Source organism: Aquarana catesbeiana, linkage group LG02, assembly GCF_042186555.1.
Source record: "Aquarana catesbeiana isolate 2022-GZ linkage group LG02, ASM4218655v1, whole genome shotgun sequence".
NCBI classification, from domain to species: domain Eukaryota; kingdom Metazoa; phylum Chordata; class Amphibia; order Anura; family Ranidae; genus Aquarana; species Aquarana catesbeiana.
Window position 1 is genome coordinate 219263086 of NC_133325.1, and position 18245 is coordinate 219281330.

Sequence of the window (18245 nt, forward strand, 5' to 3'; positions counted from 1 at the left end):
AAAAGGATTTTACAGGTAAGCTGTTTTAAAAATCCATTTTTCTTTATCGTACATCACGGGACACAGAGCACCATAATAATGATGTGGGATGTCCTAAAGCAATGCATCTGAGGGGGGGAAAACATCATCCCTAAGCCCAACGGGCCTGAGATTATAAAGCAGCCTGCAACACGCTGTGGCCAAAAACAGTCTCATTTTGAGATCTCACATCCACCTGTTAAAACCTGGTGAACGTATGAACTGAAGACCAAACGGCTGCTTTGCAAACCTGAGCCATAGACACCTGCTGGCGTACTGCCCATGATGCACTAATCCCTCTAGTGGAGTGTGCTCTTAAATTCCGGGGTGGAACCCTGCGCTTTAATCCATACGTCTGGACAATAGTCTGGCGAATCCACCTGGATATAGATGAACTTGTTGCCGGCTGTCCTTTTTTAGGACCCTCAGGCAAGACACAAAAAAAAAAAAAAAAAAAACATTCAGTTTTCCGAAAAGGAGCTGACATCTCCAAGTAAACCTTTATCGCTCTCACCAGATCCAGTGAGTGCAGCGACTTTTCCTCCCTAGTTTTAGGGTTTGGAAAAAAGGAAGGTAAAACGATATCCTGATTCGAATGAAATTTGGAAACTACCTTCGGTAAGAAATCCGGACGAGGTCGCATGACCACTCTGTCCTGATGAAGAATCATAAATGGTTCCTTGCAGGAAAGGGCGGCTAATTCTGACACCCTTCTAGCCGATGTAATAGCCACTAGGAAAGCTAATTTCCTGGTCAATAGGACAAGAGGAATATGCCTAATAGGTTCAAAGGGCTGACTCTGTAAGGCTGACAGTAGCAAATTTAGGTCCCAAGGACACAAAGGCGGTTTAAGCGGTGGCCTCAAGTGTGTTACTCCCTTAACAAAGGTTCGCACCAAGGAATGGGACGCAATTGGTCTTTGGAAAAAAAAAACGATAAGGCCGAAATCTGTCCCTTAATTGTCCCTAAAGCGAGCTGCAAGTCTACTCCTGTTTGGAGAAAGGCGAGCACCCTTCCAATCGTATATCTACGAGGGTTCCACTTCCTTTTCTCACACCAAGAAATGTAAGACTTCCATACTCTATAATAAATAGCTCTAGAAACTGACTTTCTGGCGATTATCAAAGTGGACAAGACTGAACCCATAACACCACGGTCTTTCAATAGTCTGGCCTCAATAGCCAGGCCATCAAATTCAGCGACCGTAAAGAATGATGGAATATGGGCCCTTGAGACAACATGTCTGGATGGCAGGGAAGGATCAACGGGTCTCCTACTGCCAATTTCACAATTTCCGAGTACCATGATCTCCTGGGCCACGCTGGGGCCACTAAGATCACCGGCTTCCATTCCTACCGTATTCTGCGTAGTAAGTGCCGCAGAATTTGGATCGGAGGGAAGGCATATATCAGAGCAAACTGATCCCAAGGAACTACTAATGCGTCTATCCCGACAGCAAGCGGATCCTTGGTCCTGGATACAAACATGTCCAGTTTGGCATTGAATCTGGATGGCAGCAGATCCACATCTGGGGTCCCCCAGTATTGGCAGATCTGTAGAAACACTTCGGGGTGCAGAGACCATTCCCCTGGTAACAACTTTTGGCGACTTAGGAAGTCCGCCTGCCAATTGACCACCCCCGGAATAAACACTGCTGACAGAAATGGCACATGTTTTTCTGCCCAGGTCAGTATATGATCTACCTCTCTTTGGGCTGCCCGACTCCTGGTACCTCCCTCGTGGTTGATATATGCCACAACAGTGGAGTTGTCGGACTGGACTCTGACAGGAAGCCCCCGCAACCTGGAAGTCCAGAATCGCAGGGCTAGACGAGCTGCCCGAATCTCTAGTAGATTGATGGGCAGAGTCTTTTCTGTCTGGGACCATACTCCCTGGACAGATGCTTCTTCTAGGACTGCTCCCCAGCCGAGAAGACTGGCGTCCGTGGTTACCACTCTCCAGGCTACTGGTGGGAAAGACTTCCCCCTTTTTAAGTTGCTGGTTTTTAACCACCAAGAGAGGTTCTACAGAACCTGTGGAGATAGAACCATAGGTTTATCCAAAGTTCGAGCAGACTTGTCCCAGGCTTTCAGGATACTGTTCTGGAACACTCCGGAGTGGAACTGTGCATATGGCACTGCGCTGAAAGATGACACCATCTTGCCCAATAACCTCATGCACAGCCGAACAGAAGGTGCTCTTTCTTTCTTCACCTTCTGTACAAGTTCCACTATGGAGGCGACCTTTAAGGGCGGAAGGAACACCTTTTCTTGGATGGTGTCCAAGACCAGACCCAGATACACCAAGGCTTGGGTTGGACAAAGAGCCGACTTGTCCAAATTTAGCACCCAACCTAGGCGTTGCAAGACCCGCACTGTACTCGATGTGTTTTGAACTAGTGTAGGGCGAGAGCCTTCCCTTAGAAGTAGATCATCCAGATATCCTATTATGGAGACCCCTTGAGATCTTAGGGAAGCCAACACTGGGGCCAGAACTTTTGTGAAGACCCTGGGGGCTGTGGCTAGACCGAAAGGCAATGCCACAAACTGGAAATGATTGCCCCCTACAGCGAAGCGTAGGAATCTTTGATGTGGACCGAAGATCGGCACATGAAGGTAAGCATCCTTGATATCTATGGATGCTAAATAGTCTCCCTTTCTCAGGGATCATATGACCGAACGAACGGATTCCATGCGGAAGGGTCGGACGTCTACAAAGAAGTTGAGAGCCTTGAGGTCCAAAATGGGCCTTACTTCCCCATTTGGTTTCGGCACGGTGAATAGGTTTGAGTAAAACCCCTTGAATCTTTCCTCGTACCGGACAATTTACAATTACTCCTTGCATCATCAGATGGTGTAAGGCTAGGAATAGGCATCCCCTTTTCTCTGGGTCCACCGGGACCCTTGAATGTAGAAAACGGTTTGGGGGAACCTCCCGGAACTCTATTCTGTAACCGTTCTTTACAGTGGACATGACCCATCTGTCTTGAACCAATTCCTCCCAGGCCTCCCCAAACAGCCGAAGCCTGCCCCCCACCCGTAAGAGCGGGGGCGCCCCTTCACAATGAAGACTTGGAGTTGGGCTTGGGTGGCTTTTGGGTCCAGGGCTTTTTCTGACCCTGTGGTCTCTTAAACCCAGACGGCTGGGGCCGTCGATACCGCTTAGGGGGAAGAGGCACCAGGCCCTGGGGGATTAGGAATTTTATAAGAGAGCTGCTTCCCCTTCTTCTTAATAGGAAGCAAAGCGCTCTTCCCTCCTGAGATCTTTTGGATATACTTATCCAGATCATCGCCAAACAGGCGCTCTCCATGAAAAGGAAAGGCAGCAAGCAGCCTTTTACATGGCGTCTCAGCAGACCAGTTCTTTAGCCACAATACTCCGCGCATATGAACTGATAACGCAAAACGAGACATCTGTTGAATTGAGTCTTTTAAAGCGTCTACCGCAAAACACAAGGCATGAGGGATCTTGATAGTTGATGATAGTTCTTCAGCCGATTCCCCCTGGCAAGGTATGCTCTTTACTATCCTCTTAAAGCGATCCTTTAGGGATTGACAAATCCCAATGGCTGCAATAGCAGGCTGAACCGCTGCACTGGCAACCGAGAAGGAGGCCTGCAATAAGGACTCTAGCTTTTTATCAGCCGGATCTTTGAAAACTTGGGCATTATCCACTGGACAGGGGATATATTTTTTTTTTTTTTTCACAGAAGATATTGCAGCGTCTACCAACGGTGTGCTCCATTTCTTCCTAAACTTTTCCACCATAGGGTATAACACAGAAAACCTCTTGGGAGGTAAGTATATCCTGTCAGGATGCTCCCAGTCCGCATAAATTACCTGCTCCAGTAACGGATGCAAGGGAAAAGCTTGGGAAATTTGTTTTGGTCGCAAAGATCCCAAAGTAGAACAGGAGAGTGCAGACTCCTGAACCGGGGTAATTTAAACCCAATTCGTACCATCTCCATTAGAGATTGGATAAACAATTTCTGGCAATGGGAGGCTGATATTGGTTCTTCAGAGCCAGAGTCCTCAGCCGAGGAATCTACAGCCTCCCCTATGTCCTGGTCCTTTAAGACCAACTCCTCCGGATCCTCTGCCCATTCTTGTTCCAGGTCACCTGGAACCCTCTGGCTATAAGAGTCCTTGGGCTCTAGTGACTCACCACTTGGCCTAGGCTCAGGGGAAGGAGACCTATTACGCTTCTTTCCCTCCTGTGTTACAGAGGCAATCATGCCAGCTATCTTGCCCTCAAGGCCTGCTAAGGCAGATGCCAAATCATCCTTAGTAACATAAGCCAAGGCAGGTATATTGGTAGTGGCCACTCTGCCTGACAAGTGCAATGGCTCAGCCAGGTCAGAAGCCGCAGGTCCTTCAGTCAAGACTGAGGCTGCATCAGTATGGGGTTGGTCTCCTGCTATTTGTGGAGGGTCTCTTACCCCTGGGCTTGCCTTGTTCCCTGTTGCTCATCTTTTTGAAGACATTGCTTACAAACGAGAAACACCAAGGAGTACTCCCCACAACCACAACCAGTCCTTAACCTGTCACCGCTATCCAAGACCATCAGATTCACGTGCCCACCATTCGTTCCGCGCACGCCAGGAGCTCCATGCTTATAATCCTAGCATGGGATCGAGCGCGTGCATCAGCTGCCGGCGACCTACCGCATGGCGCATGTGCCGTCCTGACGCACGCGGCGATGTGACGTGGACAGCCATGGTGCACTCACACGCCGGCGGCGCGCACGCAATGGACGTACGGCGTGCACGCGCATGCTCACTCGCCTGTAAATTTAAAAATGCGCGCCAATCGGCCTCTGTAACCCCGGACACCGGATCAAGATTCACTGGTAGAAACAAACAGGGGAAATACATATATGTATATATAATGAACCCCAATGGGGAGTACTCACCATCCCAAGCAGCAGGGCCTGTCTTGCCAGGCCCAATCTTCCCCCATCACGGCGGGTAGCGCCTCAAAGGACCTTCAGGGACCGGGTCCCCCATATATTGGGGCCCACACCCCTGGACCTGTAAAGCACCCTTTGTGGTTTCCTTGGGCAGAGTTTGACCAGGAATACCAATTTTTACAAGGGTCCAGCGCCTAAAAAGGACACATTACAAGCAATACCTTGTTCTTGAGCCGAGGTCCGGGTACCATCCACTTTAGCTTAGTAAGCCATCCGAATGGATCCGATTATAACGTCCTCAATGGGACATTTTTTGAAGAAACTGAAGAGCTTCAACAGCCATGACCATCACCTTCAAGACACTGGCGAAAAAACTGAGGCACTTACTGTATAGGAGGGGTTATATGGGAGGAACCATCTTACTATTGGTTGCCAGTGTCCAATCACCTGAAGGTAAGCGTATAACTCACATAGTCATTATTATGGTGCTCTGTGTCCTGTGATGTACGATAAAGAAAACTAATCCAAAATAACTACGACATACCTAACACCCCTCCCATTCCTATCCCGATTGAATCTCTTCACCACCTCTCACCCGACCTATATTTGACTCAATGGCCCAAGAAAGGTATCCATGCCATCCAAGATGTTTTCCACAAAGACAGACTTAAACCCTTCACTTTCCTTCAACAAGAGTTCAACTTACCTCACACAGATCTTTTCACATACATGCGCGTTGCGCACTGCCATAGAGATTCCCACCTTCATGTATACACAGTGCATCCCAAAGCATGGGAACATCTAACGACCTCCAGCCCCAAAAAGAAAGGAATTTCTCTATTTTATAACATCATGCACCACAAGCTGCAGTTTACCAAAAAACCTCCCCATATACACTGGGAACACGACTTAGGTCAGACCTACACAGAACACCAATGGCAGAAGGCACTCCAGTCAATATACAAATCCACAAAATGTTCTGCGCTTTGGGAAACCACCCACAAATTGCACCTTAGATGGTACCTGATCCCCACCAGGCTTACTAAATTTAACCCATCTACATGCGACCAATGCTGGCGCTACAGCCCAGCCAAGGGAGACCTACTCCACATCTTTTGGTCCTGCCCACGCTTACAGAAGTACTGGAACACAATTTTTCAAATACTTTCAGACGTTCTGCCAAAACCTGCACCCAACACCTGATCTCGCGATTCTAAATCTCAACATTGACTCAATTCTCCGGACTTACAGACATGTAGTGACCCATATTCTGTTAACCGCGAGACTAAGTATTGCGAGACTATGGAAAAATAAACCCCCATCTGTAGAACACACTCTAGACACGGTGAATCTCCACTATAGTTTTGAACTAATGATGACCTCTAGTACAGGCCTCCTGCACAAGGAAAGAGCAAAATGGGAGCCGTGGGAGATGTGGTCTGGGGCTGCGACATTTCTTTAACCAGTTGCCGACCGCCTCACGCAGATGGCAGAATGGCACGGGCAGGCAAAATCACGTACCTGGCACGTGATCTGCCTCCCGCGGGCAGGGGGTCCGATCGGACCCCCCCCCGGTGCCGAGGAGGTCGGCTTCTGTCTGGGAGTGATCAGAGGTGAGGGGGAGACCATTCATTCGTGGCCCCCCCCCGCGATCGCTCCCAGCCAATGAGATTCCTCTGCTGCTGTACAGTAAACAGCAGCAGAGGAAGTGATGTCATCTCTCCTCGGATCGGTATTTTCCGATCGGCGCCGAGGAGAGAAGACATCTGAGTGAGTTGCACAACACACACAGTAGAACACGCCAGGCACACATTACACCTCCAATAACCCCCCAATCACCCCCCCCCATCACACTGACACCAAGCAGTTTTTTTTCTTTCTGATTACTGCATTGGTGTCAGTTTGTGACAGATAGTGTGGTAGGGCAGTTAGTGTTAGCCCCCTTTAGGTCTAGGGTACCCCCCCAATAAAGATTTAACCCCTTGATCACCCCCCGTCGCCAGTGTCACTAAGCAATCATTTTTCTGATCGCACAGGTGATGCTATTTAGGGAGGTAAATATAGAGGTTCACCGTCAGCGTTTTATAGCGTCAGGGACCCCATATACTACCTAATAAAGGTTTTAACCCCTTGATTGCCCCCTAGTTAACCCTTTCACCAGTGATCACCGTATAACTGTTACGGGTGATGCTGGTTAGTTTATTTTTTATAGTGTCAGGGCACCCGCCGTTTATTACCTAATAAAGGTTTAGCCCCCTGATCGCCCGGCGGTGATATAACTTAGGTTTTAGGGTTTAGATAGGGTCTGCGTCGCCCCAGGCAGCGTCAGGTTAGAGCCAGTACCGCTAACACCCACGCACGCAGCATACGCCTCCCTTAGTGGTATAGTATCTGAACGGATCAATAGCTGATCCGATCAGATCTATACTAGTGTCCCCAGCAGTTTAGGGTTCCCAAAAACGCAGTGTTAGCGGGATCAGCCCAGATACCTGCTAGCAACTGCATTTTGCCCCTCCGCCCGGCCCAGCCCACCCCACCCAAGTGCAGTATCGATCGATCACTGTCACTTACAAAACACTAAACGCATAACTGCAGCGTTCGCAGAGTCAGGCCTGATCCCTGCGATCGCTAACAGTTTTTTTGGTAGCGTTTTGGTGAACTGGCAAGCACCAGCAGCCTAGTACACCCCGGTCGTAGTCAAACCAGCACTGCAGTAACAATTGGTGACGTGGTGAGTCCCATAAGTGCAGTTCAAGCTGGTGAGGTGGCAAGCACAAGTAGTGTCCCGCTGCCACCAAGAAGAAGACAAACACAGGCCCGTCGTGCCAATAATGCCCTTCCTGCTGCATTCATCAATCCTAATAATTGGGAACCCACCACTTCTGCAGCGCCCGTACATCCCCCATTCACATCCCCAACCAAATGCAGTCGGCTGCATGAGAGGCATTTTCTTTATGTCCTCCCGAGTACCCCTACCCAACGAACTCCCCCAAAAAAGATGACGTGTCTGCAGCAAGCGCGGATATAGAAGTGACACTCGCTATTATTGTCCCTCCTGTCCTGATAATCCTGGTCTTTGCATTGGTGAATGTTTTGAATGCTACCATACACTAGTTGAGTATTAGCGTAGGGTACAGCATTGCACAGACTAGGACACATTTTCACAGGGTCTCCCAAGATGCCATCGCATTTTGAGAGACCCGAACCTGGAACCGGTTACAGTTATAAAAGTTAGTTACAAAAAAAAGTGTAAATATATATATATATATATATATATATATATATATATATATATATATATATATATATATATATATATAAAAAATAGTTGTCGTTTTATTGTTCTCTCTCTCTCTATTCTCACGCTATTGTTCTGCTCTTTTTTACTGTATTCTATTCTGCAATGTTTTATTGTTATTATGTTTTATCATGTTTGCTTTTCAGGTATGCAATTTTTTATACTTTACTGTTTACTGTGTTTTATTGTTAACCTTTTTGTTTGTCTTCAGGTACGCCATTCACGATTTTGAGTGGTTATACCAGAATAATGCCTGCAGGTTTAGGTATCATCTTGGTATCATTCTTTCCAGCCAGCGGTCGGCTTTCATGTAAAAGCAATCCTAGCGGCTAATTAGCCTCTAGACTGCTTTTACAAGCAGTGGGAGGGAATGCCCCCCCACCGTCTTCCATGTTTTTCTCTGGCTCTCCTGTCTCAACAGGGAACCTGAGAATGCAGCCGGTGATTCAGCCAGCTGACCATAGAGCTGATCAGAGACCAGAGTGGCTCCAAACATCTTTATGGCCTAAGAAACCAGAAGCTACGAGTATTTCATGACTTAGATTTTGCTGGATGTAAACAGCGCCATTGGGAAATTGGGAAAGCATTTTATCACACTGATCTTGGTGTGGTCACATGCTTTGAGAGCAGAGGAGAGATCTAGGGTCTAATAGACCCCAATTTTTTCAAAAAAGAGTACCTGTCACTACCTATTGCTATCATAGGGGATATTTACATTCCCCAAGATAACAATAAAAATTAAAAAAAAAAAAAAAAAAAAAAAAAAATGAAAGGAACAGTTTAAAAATAAGATAAAAAATAAAGAAAAAAAAAAAAAAAAAAAAAAAGGACCCCTGTCCCCCCCCTGCTCTCGCGCAAAGGTGAACGCAAGCGTCGGTCTGGCGTCAAATGTAAACAGCAATTGCATCATGCATGTGAGGTATCACCGTGAAGGTCAGATCAAGGGCAGTAATTTTAGCAGTAGACCTCCTCTGCAAATCTAAAGTGGTAACCTTTAAAGGCTTTTAAAAATGTATTTAGTTTGTCGCCACTGCACGTTTGTGCGCAATTTTAAAGCATGTCATGTTTGGTATCCATGTACTTGGCCTAAGATCATCTTTTTTATATCATCAAACATTTGGGCAATATAGTGTGTTTTAGTGCATTAAAATTTTAAAAAGTGTGTTTTTTCCAAAAAAAATGCATTTGAAAAATCGCTGCGCAAATACTGTGTGAAAAAAAAAAATGAAACACCCACCATTTTAATCTGTAGGGCATTTGCTTAAAAAAATATATAATGTTTGGGGGTTCAAAGTAATTTTCTTGCAAAAAAAAATAATTTTTTCATGTAAACAAAAAGTGTCAAAAAGGGCTTTGTCTTCAAGTGGTTAGAAGAGTGGGTGATGTGTGACATAATCTTCCAAATGTTGTGCATAAAATGCCAGGACAGTTCAAAACCCCCCCAAATGACCCCATTTTGGAAAGCAGACACCCCAAGCTATTTGCTGAGAGGCATGTCGAGTCCGTGGAATATTTTATATTGTGACACAAGTTGCGGGAAAAAGACACTTTTTTTTTTTTTTGCCCAAAGTTGTCACTAAATGATATATTGCTCAAACATGCCATGGGAATATGTGAAATTACACCCCAAAATACATTCTGTTGCTTCTCCTGAGTACGGGGATACTACATGTGTGAGACTTTTTGGGAGCCTAGCCGCGTGCGGGTTCCCGAAAGCCAAGCACTGCCTTCAGGCTTTCTAAGGGCGTAAATTTTTGATTTCACTCTTCACTGCCTATCACAGTTTCGGAGGCCATGGAATGCCCAGGTGGCACAACGTCCGTTCCCCCCCCCCCCCCCAAATGACCCCATTTTGGAAAGTAGACAGCCCAAGCTATTTGCTGAGAGGTATAGTAAGTATTTTGCAGACCTCACTTTTTGTCACAAAGTTTTGAAAATTGAAAAAAGAAAAAAAAATGTCTTTCAAAAACAAATGAGAACTGCAAAATACTCACCATGCCTCTCAGGCTCCCAAAAAGTCCCACACATGTGGTATCCCCGTAATCAGGAGAAGCAGCTGAATGTATTTTGGGGTGCAATTCCACATATGCCCATGGCCTGTGTGAGCAATTTATCATTTAGTGACAACTTTTTGCAAATTTTTTTTTTTTTTTTTTGTCATTAATCACTTGGGACAAAAAAATGAATATTCAATGGGCTCAACATGCCTCTCAGCAATTTCCTTGGGGGTGTCTACTTTCCAAAATGGGGTCATTTGGGGGGATTTTGTACTGCCCTGCCATTTTAGCACCTCAAGAAATGACATAGGCAGTCATAAACTAAAAGCTGTGTAAATTCCAGAAAATGTACCCTAGTTTGTAGACGCTATAACTTTTGCGCAAACCAATAAATATACGCTTATTGACATTTTTTTTACCAAAGACATGTGGCCGAATACATTTTGGCCTAAATGTATGACTAAAATTGAGTTTATTGGATTTTTTTCATAACAAAAAGTAGAAAATATCATTTTTTTTCAAAATTTTCGTTCTTTTTCCGTTTATAGCGCAAAAAATAAAAACCGCAGAGGTGATCAAATACCATCAAAAGAAAGCTCTATTTGTGGGAAGAAATAGACGCAAATTTCGTTTGGCTACAGCATTGCATGACCGTGCAATTAGCAGTTAAAGCGACGCAGTGCCAAATTGTAAAAAGTGCTCTGGTCAGGAAGGGGGTAAATCCTTCCGGGGCTGAAGTGGTTAATACTCACTAACCTGCTGTTTTCCTTTTTTTTTTTTCTTGACAAGCAACAAGTTGTTAGAGTTACTACTTGATACAACTAATCTCTATTGTTACTGCTTTCAAACCTGCATACTCTTTGTGATGGAGACTGTCCACAAGGTGTGTCACCCCCTCAGGTAACAAAAGAGTTCCCAATGGGGTTCCTGGGAGGAAGTCACTCAAGTAATAACTCCTGGTTTTCTCAGTTGAGATTAAGACAGTTCCTTGATTTATGATATTTGAACAACCAGATAATCTTATCATATGTCTATATTTAGTTGATCTACTGTTTACCGCTATACAATGTGCACATTGTATTTTTGTGTATTAAATGCAAAATCAATAAAAATCTATTGAGGAAAAAAAAAGTTCCCAACTTGCACCTTAAGAACTTTTTACATATCTTTAGGGCAAATTCAGAAAAAAAGACAGGAGTGCTTATAGCTATAGGTGCATCTCTCACCTTTAAACCCATATCCACCAAAGAAGGCAAGAATGTTCATTACGTAGTTATCAGTATGGACACACAGAGTGGGGCTCAGGAGAGAGCAAGCATGCAGGAGTGTCCCCATAACAATCAGCTTGCTATGTGGACATTCGGGGCAGGGACCTAAGAAGAGGAGGATCGGGGCTGCTCTATGCAAATCCATTGCATAGAGCAGGTAACTATGACCTATTTGTTATTAAAAATAAACCTTTACAAATCAATTTAAACATATGAACCTCACTGCCAAAATGTCCCACTTAACAGGTACTATGTACTATACCTGGTTCTAGAGCCGTGGCCCCCGAATATAGCCAAAATCTTTTTTTTTTTTTTAAAGATATTAAACTTTTGTGTCAACATACACATACAAAGGTAGAAATTTTGGTGATTCACAGCATTATAATATTACATATGTATACTGTAGTGCATAATAAACAGTTTTCATTTATCAGGTCTCTTGTATTCACTAATATAAATTACCATGAAAGTACAGTATATAATTCTTTCATTGTATGACCATCAGGTGGGTGTGTGCCCCATTTTTGTATACTTGGGGCCATTATCTATCTGGCTATTTGTCTTGTGGAAGGGTTAACGGGCTGGTCAGCCATTTATTCCAGATTTTGTAAAAGGTTTTGTTTTTTTCCTAACCTCGAATGTAAGTTTATATAGGGGTATCGCATCATTGATCAGTTGTAGCCACAGAGATTTCAGAGATGTCTGTTACCCCTTCCATGACAATAGTATGGTTTTCCTCGCATAAAAGTGAAGGATACGAAGGAGCCTTTTGGCATGGGATTAAATGTGAAGATCCCCAAAAATTCCCAGCAGGCAATTCTTGGGGTGCAGAATGTTTGGGAGGCCTATTGCTGATGAGATGAAAGTCCCCACCTCTGTCCAAAATTGCTCGATTACTGAGCAGGTCCGGAAACAATGTAAAAAATCTGCAGCATGGTCACAGCCCTTAAAGCATTCTGCTGTGGGTGTTAGTCCCAGTTTATGTAACCTAGCAGGGGTTAGGTGGGCAAGATGAAAACTGTTAACAATAAATGATGCGGTCTCTAGATGATATTACTGACGTTTTGTATGTTTCGCTAAATTCTGTCCAGTCTTCTTCAGTAAGTGTAGAGTCCATAAGGGTCCATTTTGTTTGGGCCATTCGGAATCTGGGGTTGCTATCAGTCATAAGGGTAGTGTAGTATGTGGAGATGAGTTTAGTGGGATAGGGGTGTCGCAGTACTTTCTCCAAAGCCAAATATTATTATTCTTTATAGGACTTGAAATCAGATGTTTGTATCATGAAACCTACTCATGAACAAATAAAAATAATTCCTCCACTCAATATCCCAACCTAAATTTACCAATTTTCAACTTAAAAACCTTTCTTACTTGTTTTCTAGCCAGGAGATCTAGAAAATTATAGACAGCTGGGTATCAATGGCTTCCCTAATGAATACTATCAGAAACCATGACTTTAACCCCCCCCCCCCCCCATTTAGTTGCTATATAACCTTAGCACAACCAATTTCCAAAAAAAGAATGCTGCAGGTAGTAATTACCACTCTTCCCAAACGAGATAAAGATCCCAGCTTCACACATAACTATAGACTTATTGTTCCTCAAGATCCTATTGTTTGGCTTTTGGGTGCTGTAGATGAGGAAATGTTTACCCCGCTAAGTCACATTGCAGTGCTCGGGCTTTTATAACTGTCCTGCAAACAAACTGCCCACTTTTGGATGTCACCACATTCTTCTACCAAAAAACACTGAATTGAACAAATCAATCCTATTTTGGAGGAAGAAAAGTTGACATACCAGCATAGAAACACTTTAAGGAAATTTTTCTCTATTTGGCAACCTTGGCTTCGCATTGCCCTCCCCAGTTGGTGCATAGGCTCCTGCAGGTGTGACAAGTTACATTTCCTGAGGATGTATACATTGAGTGTTGTACTGCAAACTACTAAGACAGTAGATAAGCTGTATTCTTTATGATACATCTCTGTCTTATGCATTTTTGAGGTTTCTACCTTCCCCCTGTTGAAGCTTACAGTATTCTTTGCGATGCAATGTTAGTAAATTAGTAAGTTTTTCTTGATCTTTTTGAATTATGAGAAACTATCTAGGTGCATAATAGTTTTGGTTCTGTAACCATTTTGTGATATGTTTACGATAGTGAAGGCTTGGAATTCCATTAAAGGTGTCTATCAGTCCTTGAATGTACTTTTATTGTGGTTCAATAAAACTTTTATTGATTTGAACACAACCACTGGGGCTTCCTGAAAGCTGCCTGGTCCAATTCTTAATGCTATTACGTCACTATATATCCACCCCACAGTCCGGGTACACACTTCTGGTGCCTTATACGCAGAACTACTGATCACCAATGGAACTAGACAGGGATGCCTTTCACGCTAATCATGGAACCCCTGGCACATTCGATTCAAATGGTGCCTAACATAAAAAGCATTCAAACTTGTCTAATCCATAACAAAATTGGACAGTTTGCAAACGGTGTGATCTTAATAATCATAGACCCCCTTACCAATTATGCAAAACATTCTCACTTCATTTAGAGTGGTGTCTTATTAATTATGTAGTCCAAATCCTAGATCTTAGGCCTCAACATTCCCCCTTCCATGAAAAAAAACATGCCCGATTTCCATACTCCTGGTCCTCTGACTACATGAAATACTTGGGGATTAATATTCTGCCCTCTACTGCACAACTTTTTGATTTTAACTTCAACAGATTTTTAGCCAACTTCCCATAGGAAATAAACAATCTTACAAAATTTGAATTGTCTACAGAGGGTTAAATGGCCTCTTTTTAAAAAGTAATTCCACCCAAGCTATGGTACCTACTAAGGACAATACCCATAATTATTCCTCTTAATTTTTTCTCAAAGATTCTTCAGATAATCAGCCAGAACATATGAAAGGAGAAGGGACCAAAATATTCACTGGGGGGACTCTCCCTTCCTAACCTCAGCCATGTAACACACTGCACCCAAAGGAATTATATATATATATTTATTCATTTTTTTTAACAGGTAGAAGCTTTCCTTTGCCAGTATTTAACCACCACTGGGAAGCTTTCATTTGCCAATATTTAACCACCACTGGGTTTTTTAATTTTTTTTGCTATATAAAGGGTGGAAAAAACAAATTTTCAGATAAAATGTTATGAATAAAAAAAATATTATTTCTTCAAAAATGTAGGACAAAATGCATTCTGCCCTCATATCTTTGGTAAAAAATAACCCAAGTCCATGTATAGTATTTAGTCTGTGTGAAAGTTATAGAACCTACAAACTATATACATTTTAAAATTGATCAATCTTGATGTACTGATTGAATATCTAATTTCTTAAAGCCCTAAAATTAAGTAGCAGTACAATACAAACAATACTGTATGCAGTACAGCATTGTATGCAGGTCAGTACAAATACCCCCAAATTACCCCTTTTTAGAAAGTAGACAGTAAAAGGTATATATTAAGAGGCATGTTGAGTTTTTAATTTTCTGTAAAAAAAAAATTGTAAACTGAAGAATTATTTATTTTTATTTTTTCACAAAGTCATCATTTTAACATGTTATTTCTCACACACAGCATACTTACACTTAGACCCCATTCACACAGGGGCAACACGACTTGCAGGTCGCCTCACCGAGGCGACCTGCACACGACTGCCCGGGCGACTTGCAAAACGACTTCTGTATAGAAGTCTATGCAAGTCGCCCCAAATCGCCACCGAAGTCGTACAGGAACCTTTTTCTAAGTCGAAGCGACTTGCGTCGCTCCCCTTAGAACGGTTCCATAGCACAGAACGGGAGGCGACTTGTCAGGCCAGTTTGACCCCTGTGGGATGCGAGTCTGGAGCTGGAAAATCCAAAATACCTCCGAAACACATCACCACCTCTATTAGGGGCCAACACTTTTTTGATGACCTGTAAACGCATGGCTGAAACATCCCCATTTTGGCAAAAATTTAAATGTTAGGCCACATTGGTTGATTGGTTTTTAGCCACACTGTATATATGCTCATTAATACGATCCCGGAGACGTCTCATCGTCCTGCCTACATATTGGATATGGCATATGTCACAAGTGAGCAGGTACACAACATAATTGGTATTGCAATTATGGAAAGAAATTATGTCATATTCTTTCCCTGTAACTGATGAGCAGAATTTGTTGCCACCCTTGATATGTCCACCTGATTTCATGGTCTTACTGGCAAAAAAAACTGGGAGATAAGGAATGGCCTAATGTGGGGGCTTCCGGGGTACTATAGTGATACCTCCCTGCAGTATATTTGCACATACATTGTCCGCAAACAAAGCAGGGAGATGTTTATTAATAATATCCTTAATGACTCCAAATTCAATGCTGAATGGAGTCGATAGGGTTAGTTTGTTTAGGTGAGGACTAACTTTGTCCTGTACCCTTTTACCTACGAGAGTTTTCCTATCTTTGCTTCATTTGATTGCCAAGGCTCTGTTAATCATCCACCTCGGGTGTATTATCTAAAAGATATAGTGCGTCTTTTGAAGACTATTTTTTGGCCACAAAGTTATTGGAATATGTGTATTTTTTTTTTTTTTTTTTTTTTTTTTTTACACAAAGTTGTCAAGATATTTCTAACACACAGAATAGGCATACTTAGAATTACAACCAAAAACACATTCTTCTACTCGTCTAGAGTATCGCACAAATCAACCAACTGTTTTAAAATCAAAATGCTGTACTGGTCACCTCTGTACCAGTGGTCAGGGAATATTGCTTACTGTCACTGTGAACCAGTAAAGGAAAATGTGTGCCGCTCAGGCTACAAGGGAAAGCAATCCTGTGTCCACCACTGTGAATGCAGGCCAGGGAAGGAGCTGGTCTCTGCTCAGTGAAACACATTGGGAGTGTGGCCTGGCAGGAGCACAGACTAAGACTGCCATTCATTCCAATACCAGTGGGTCTACATTGATGTGTGGCTTCATGGGATCCATCCTTTGCTCATTAGTGTCACCTATAGCACTCCCAGTTCCTGGAAGCCAAGCAAGGCTAGCTCACTAGTACGAGGCTACGCCACGAATGCCATGTTCACTGGCCAGAAAGTACAGGAGGCTGAAGATAGGGAGAACAAAAGAGCTCTTGTAGTTCCAGGAGTGCAGCTGTCCACAGGGGACGGCTGGGACTGGTTTCTGGTAGTCAGTCCGATGTGCAGATTGGTCAGTTCAGGTGGCAGACAGAGACATGGTCAGCAAACAGACTCAGGATTGGTCTAGGTAGCAGGCAGAAATGTGGTCAATAAACAGACCAGTGTAAGCACAGTCAGCAGGCAGTGGCAACACCGCACTGGTGTAGTGGCAATTAGAAACACTGTTGCTGGCTTACACTGGTCTGGTGATACTGGGGACTAGTGTGGCGGCAGCAATCAGGAACACTGCTGCTGACTTACACTAGTTTGGTGACACTGAGACTGGTGTGATGACAATCAGGGACACAGCTGCTGGCTTACAGTGTCGTGGTGACACTGCGACTGGTGTGGCGGTGATAAGAACACTGTTGCTGGCATACACTGGCCTGGTGACATTGAGACTAGTGTGGCAGTGACCGAGAAAACTGTTGCTGGCTGCACTGGTTTGGTGTGGTAGAAATCAGGAACGGTGATTCTAGATATACTGGTTAGGTGACACTGACTGGTGTGGTAGTAATTGGAGACAATAACTGGCTGCGATATTTCAGTTCATTCACACGTGAGGTTGGGGGGGGTGGCAAAGCCTTGCAGTTGAGCTGTGGTTTTACTGCCCCTCAACCGATACCACTTTTAGCTGCAGAGGCACCCGCCGGGGGTGTACACATGCCACGGCTGCGGTACCTTGCTTCATTATACTCCCTGTATGCCCACCAATCTCAACCCAATAAAGTGAAAGGGGGTGCTTGTGTGAAGTTCAAGGAGTTAAAGCAGGTGGTGAGGAGGTGATACAAGGCCTCCCCACTGCCGGTCAAATGTTCTCCTTAGAGCAATCCGCACACAGATCACTCCTCAGAGAGCATCACACATGTCAAGTCCTTATGGTGACACTATGACTGGTATGGCAGTGATCAGGGACACGACTGGTGTGGCAGTGAACAGGTGCACTGTGAGTGGGCAGTAGTGATTAGGGACACTGACTGGTAGCACTGGTCTGGGGACACTGTACTACTGTGGTCAGTGACCAGAGATAATGGCTGGTGGCACTGGCATACAGTGAGCAGCCAGATCAGAGAAGAAAATTACCTAGGATAAACTCATACATTTAGCACAATATATAAGACTTTTTTTTTTTTCAAAATTCCCTGAAAAAAAAATATATTTCTGAACTGAATCTAAAAGCTATGATTTAGCCTGGTGACGGCTATCAAAGTCTATTGACATGCAGTAGGAGTCTTTCTATGTTCCAGTGTCATGGCAACTGTTCCAGCAACAAAAAATAAATGTAAAAAAAAAAAAAAAGTCTTGTGACATGAATGTGAAAAACTCCATAACATATGATATAAAACATTACAGACTGGAATGGTAACATTTCATTATTACTGTATATGCAAAGAATAAGTCGTGTATTACAATGCACAGATTTAGCATGTTACTATAATTGTTGTTTCAATAAAGGGTGAATAAAACCTTAGGATTTTCATACAAAATCTGAATGCTGAAGATCACTGTTATTCATCCCAGATCAAAATAAAGATATATTACTGAAATTGGTATATCTTTTCATTTAGGTCTCAAAGGGTACC

The 18245-nt window shown here is 43.7% G+C and overlaps 1 protein-coding gene across 1 annotated transcript in view; it reads right to left on the bottom strand.

The window, feature by feature from the left end:
- Positions 1-18245, bottom strand: part of DIAPH3 (diaphanous related formin 3) — a 1160230-nt gene that overhangs the window by 824968 nt on the left and 317017 nt on the right. The gene's annotated exons all lie outside the window — the stretch shown is intronic.